The sequence below is a fragment of the Oncorhynchus mykiss genome, chromosome 5, assembly GCF_057628025.1.
Source record: "Oncorhynchus mykiss isolate SJ-2025 chromosome 5, ASM5762802v1, whole genome shotgun sequence".
NCBI lineage: Eukaryota > Metazoa > Chordata > Actinopteri > Salmoniformes > Salmonidae > Oncorhynchus > Oncorhynchus mykiss.
In genome coordinates, this window is record NC_143026.1 from 66,766,845 (window position 1) to 66,772,844 (window position 6,000).

The 6,000-nt window shown below is 47.0% G+C and overlaps 1 protein-coding gene across 3 annotated transcripts in view; it reads right to left on the bottom strand.

The window, feature by feature from the left end:
* Positions 1–5,503, bottom strand: part of sema6bb (sema domain, transmembrane domain (TM), and cytoplasmic domain, (semaphorin) 6Bb) — a 151,149-nt gene extending 145,646 nt beyond the window's left edge. For 2 of the 3 annotated variants that reach the window (XM_036978094.2, XM_036978092.2), the window contains exon 1: positions 4,602–5,485. The gene's annotated coding sequence lies outside the window, so the exon portion shown is untranslated. Of the gene's footprint in view, positions 1–4,601 lie in introns of all 3 variants that reach the window. The other variant, XM_036978093.2, reaches the window with a different exon arrangement.
* Positions 5,504–6,000: the final 497 nt, after the last annotated feature.

The following is a 6,000-nucleotide window of genomic DNA, read 5'->3' on the forward strand; positions in this document are numbered from 1 at the left end:
TCTCTGACTCACAGGCCCTGGCTCTCTGACTAGCTCCACAGAGAGGGGGCAGAGCAGACGCTCAGCACAGCCAGACCCTTTTGATTCCTCACACAAGAGATGTCGGCTCCATACATTAATTGGTGCTTGTGAACCGTTGATTTAGTGCTTTCGAGGGCCCATTTCATCTGAGTAAGCGGTCTCCAGAGTCTATTCTGCCTCTGCCCACCCAGTGGAATCCTGCAGGTCTTCCACCCCGGCTGTATCTCTGCCCCCTGACCGTCATCCCCCTCCCATCCATCCCACTTCCTGGGTCTTTGAGAATATTAGCTCACACTCATAGCTAGGCTTAACCCATCACATTGTGTATAGCCAGGCCTTGGCACTAGTCCCTCCTCGTGCCTCACCCCCTCACCCTGCCCTCCCCTCAGTACAGAGCCTCTTCAACATGACTGTCTCACGCATGACTGGATCCCCTGGTTCACAGAATGCAGTAAGCCATTAATTACTTCAAAGCAGAAAACAAGTGGCACTGTGCATGAGAAAAATAAATACAGCAATACAGGCAAGCAGGCAGAGAGGAACAGAACGGCCCAGTAATGAAGAGAACCACAGTACACTGACAACAGCAAGATGAGTCTCTAGGTAAAGAACGATAAACAAGCACAATCTCACAGTTTCTCAGCAAACATAAAACTATCGGAGAGAGCAATCTGAGTATATAGTCCCTAAAACCCAAAGCTGACATAAATGAGGAGCATCCTATCCGTGGGCCTACAGGGCATACTTCCACAGCTTAACACTGTGTTGGTGATGTTTGAAGTGTGACTCAGGATGTCCGTGTCATTGTTTCTCTGTACAATTACTTCCATATCCAACAACAAGGACCTGTTAGTCAACACCAACACAATGGGAAAGAACCAGGCTCCCTGCAAGCCCCCTCATTGTGTGTGTGTGTGTGTGTGTGTGTGTGTGTGTGTGTGTGTGTGTGTGTGTGTGTGTGTGTGTGTGTGTGTGTGTGTGTGTGTGTGTGTGTGTGTAGAGAGTATAGGGGGGACCAAACTGTCCACATCTCTCCTTGCAGTGGCCCCTCACTAGTCCCTCCCCTCGTTAACAAACCTCTATATGCTACAACGGCGATGTCAGCAGTCTCATTCATTGAGGGGAGAGAGCCATGTGAAAACGCCTCAATGACAAGCAAACAGGCCGTGAAACTAATTCCGCCAAAGGCATGGAATGATTTTCATGGTGAATTTATATATTAAGCATATAGGAGGATCTTTATTCAACAGCTAGCCTAGTCAGTCCTCAGTGAGACTGTAGCATTGTGCTCCTCCATCATCCCAGGCTTATGTAACAGATACCCTTCACCTTCTCAGAGACTTTTCAGAGTCCACAGACAGCAAATTAAAACATAGAAGACAAATGACTCAAAATGAGAGAGCAGCAATGTGAAAGCTGTTGAGGGAAAATGAAAGAGCTCTCATTATTGACTATTTCAGGGGACGTTCTCTTTGAACTCCACTCATTTATCCTCCTGCTTTGCTTTAGTATTGCACTAGATATACAAATTATTAGAGGAAGGGGAGATGGAAGATAAAAGGGAGAGTGCGGATGACGAGAGAGCGGGAGAGTGTGATTAAACCACAGAGCCAGTCCCTGTGGGATAGAGGGCTTATTTCATTTTAATGGGTGGATTGGTGACCCCTGGCCAGCTCCAGCCGCACCTCTCCACAGGTCAGGGGCAGCCGCCACCCTGCAAGCCCATTGGACCCTGGGAATAAAGGCTCCAGAGGTCATCGGCTAACCTGTTTATCCTGCAGCCATAGCAACCCCAGTACTAGTCTTGGGCAAACATAAACAGCGGGAGCAGCGGTAGGCTGCTGTGTGCTGGGTGTAAATGGCGAGGTCAGATGGATATAATACAAGGCACTGCTGATTCATGCAACAGGAGCCCTGTCTGTCCACTCCTCACGCTGATCTCTGCAGCACGGCCTGTCACTCACCAAGCCTCTCTTTCACCTTCCCTTTCTCCCCACTCCACATGCTAAGTGGTAACATTGTTACGGTCAATTTGTCCCATTCAGTCCCAGTGGGCAATGTCCTTCTCGTGACAACCCACAGAGAGACCACACTGCTTGGGAGGGCCTGACACCAAGGTCCAGCGGAGGGAGAGGGGGTGAAAGGGAGTGGGAGGGGCGGCAGAGCAGGTTAGCCTTGGGGCCCCCAGGCAGGCAGCTCAATTGTATTGGTGTTAGGCAATCAGTCAGAGGGTGGTGGAGATGTCGCCAGCTCTCTCACAGAGCCTGTGATAGGGGCTCCTCTGGCCAGGTGACGTAACCCCCTGGAGGGGGTGGCGGGGACAGGATTAAGTCCTCCTGCAACAGGACAGGGGCACCTGTTATTTTAGCACAGTAGGCACAACACTTGCTTTGGGGGGTGCTGGCGTGCACAACTGTTAGAGAATGGAGAGGGTGCTAACAGGGCCCCCATTCAACAAATCCTGGACGGCACTGAATCACACACACACAGGAAAACTAACAGACTGTGACAAACATATTCTCCCTTTCTTTTTCTTTCTTCCTCAGTCCCCCTCTCTCTCACATACACACTCAGACAGATCCTGCAAATTAGTTCAGAATTCCACAATGAAAGCAGTAGGGGTTCTTTGGCCCAGAGTGCAGGGAGGGAAGTAGGGAGGGAAGTTGTGGATCTTTCCAAATTAAGTAACTTCATAATAAATCACTGTGCTCTGCTTGCCGAGGATTAGCTGAGCTTCACTGGACAGTTTGTTAAGCTGTGAGGAGCACTGGAGAATAGGAAAGCGTCACACAAAAAACAGTGAAATCAGCACCACCTTGGAGCAGTGAGAGAGTATAAAGTTACCGTAGCCCTACTGATAGGGGTCCGTTTGCTCTTATTTAATACATCCTCCTCGGCTCAAGGAAATTAAAAATGAAAGTACAATGAGGAGATCACAGCGTTTATCAGACAGGTGTTTCCTCTGTTCTTATCACCTAATGTATTCTTTATGATATTTCTTCTGTAACGAGTGCTAGTGGGATGATGAGTGTACAAGAGGAGGTCGAAGGCATTAGCCGGGAGAGCGGTGTGGGAGAGAAACTCCCTAGCCAGGAGAACACACAGCACGCAACACAACACAGCACCAACAGATGAATCATTAGCCAGATGCAGCCAGCAGCCCTCCACTCTCTCTCTCTCTTATTCTCTTTTCTCCATTTAGCTGTCTCTTCCTCTTCACACAGGCAAAGAAAACAATGGCACGAAGCTGGGACTGTAGAACAACAGCCCAGCATCTGGGCATCAGAAGAGTATAGGTTAGAGAAGGTAGGTAAGGTATGCAACCTGTGGCAGAGTCCAGGGAGAGAGAGGGGGCTTTCAGGGGATATTAAAGAGCCCCTTGTCCTTCGAGCCTGATTGACACATGAGTGAGGGGAGGGCTTGTGCTATTCCCTTGGCTATATCTTAGCTTTCACAAAACTGTCTCCACTCCCTAGCCCTCTTTTCTCTCCCACTCTGCTCTCCTCTCTCACACTTGGGCTCATTATTGGAATGCTCTGACCCTTGGGGACTTCACTTACTTTTCTCCCTTTCCAGTCACAAACCTCAGCGCCCAACAAAAGGCAGCTCAAAGGCAATTTGAATTTGAAACCGGGAGCACAACAAAAACCTGCAGCTTTCTCCCAAAATAAGAAACTTTGGGGAGCTCAGTGTCATCAATTCAGAAAAACGCGAATTTGATTTTGACTCTAGCCAGCCCGCTAACTCAGTGTGATGTAAAGACAGCAGCAGCTGCTGTAAAAAGAGAAGGACAGAGGGAAAGGGAGCGAGAAGAGCCCGAGGGGAGGACGGGTGTAGGGACACCCGGGCCTTGGACAGGATCACAGCGCAGCATACACAACCACCAGCAGCGCCACTAGACAGACACACACACACACCAGTCACAGAGGGCTGCTGCTCTCATAGCTACTGAACTCTCCGTGTGAAAGAAGAGTAAAATGAGTCATTTTGTGCATTTACATTTTTTGATTACATTTAATCAATGATAATAATAATAATAGAGTTTTAGTGTTCAATTCATTGTAACGGTAGGCTAGTTGGGAAAATACATTATCATAGCATTCATAACATTCTTTTGAATATAGCAAAAAAAAATCAGTCTCGGTTGCTTTCCTAATATATAGGGAAGTCAGACATTAGCATACCTTCTCATAGTCGTCAACAATAAATCGTGCTGTCTCTGTTAAAACAACAAAAAATGTATGTAGCTTGGACATGGAGCTACGCAGTATGAAATCGAGAAACTACACAATGCTAGAAAATCCAGGTAATATTAGCCTATGGAACAAAATTGTAGCCTATAATTATGTCACAATTATGTGTGTCGTCGACATGTGAGGCTGGCTGGTGACACTCCATCAGAGGGCAAATGCCGTATTTCAAGTAAGTTCCCCACATTCGTTTGAGACGTTTTCAAACTCATCACATTTCATTATGTTCGGAACACCATTGTACCCAACGCATCGGCATGGCGCTACGGGAGGCAATGTCCCATAGCGCGCACCACCGGACCCCAACGTTGGACAGCTCTGCCCACTTACCGCTGATTGTCGAGTAAAAGGTGCGCCCGGAACGCGACGATTACACAGTTCTTGCCTCCACAGTATGATGTCCCCTGGATTAATATCCAGTATGTAAGAAAAGGATAGACAGGCCCGAGGTTTTCGTCAACACCAATCCAACGTCGTTTGTAAACTACTACTCCTCTCTGTCGCACCTGTCTCTGGCAAAAACTGATCCCGTACGGCGGCGTGACATCCCTAACACAACTGTCTCTCGGGTTGTGTATTCATATACCCCCACCAACCCCCAGCACACACAACACCACCTGTCCCGGTGGACAAGACACCACAAAGCGGTTCTTATGTCGCGCCACGACACATGGCATTCCCGTTGAGCTCTGCAGCAATATTGCTCCTCAGACAGCCGTCCGGAATTCCTAAGTAATAGCAGTGGCTGATGTAGAAGGACTGATTGCAATAACAATCCATGCAGCACCCAGTGGCACTGAACCAGCTGTAGCGTAAGAAAATTACATCTGTTTCGCTCTCCCAGCCTGCACTATAGCAGTTGCGTTATCAATCATCTATCCCCACAATAGTTATTTTGTGCTCGATGTAGCTGCGCACGGCTGCTGCTCTTGCCAGTATACTGTCATTCATTACTGCGTCTTTTCACTTCGGGTCTCATTGAGAGAAAGGGCTGTTCATCAGTCTGGTATGCGCCCCTTTTCCAGTATGCTTCTGCTTCAGAATTCCGCGGGTAGAAAACTCCCATTCATCAGTTTATGAAAAATATGTATTTTTTCTGTAGTTTACCCCTCAGGAGCTTTGTGAAGATAGGAAGATCACAGGGTGTTTATTTACTAGCGGTGGAATACAGATTATTCAGTAGGCTACTGCTCCCTCCTGTCACCCACAGGGACAGAAAACGAGGCGATACCAAAACCTGAAGCAGAATTACGCAGTGACTGGAATGGAATTGATTACTAGATAATCATATTTAATTAGGCACATTATTTTATTCTTAAATAAAACAGTAAACATCATATCAATACATTTTATGCATGGGCCTCTTTGTAACTCCAGAAGAACAATAAGGAATGATTTGCTCCAAATAGTCAGATGGGACTTTTGGAGACTTCAAACTATCTACCAAAGCCCTCTATCGAAATATTATGTTGTATCATGCTCGATGAATATCCTCACATGGATAGCATAATACGATTTACCACTTTCCAAAAGCCGTTAATTATACAATTCTAAGGACATTCATCGAAATGTCAAGTATGATGGGCTGCAGGTAACCTAGTGGTTAGAGTGTTGGACTAGTAATTGAAAGATTGCATGATCGAATCCGAACTTGAGCTGAGAAGGTTAAAATCTGTTGTTCTACCCCTGAAGGCACAGCATTGTTCTTAGCCTGTCATTGACAATAAAA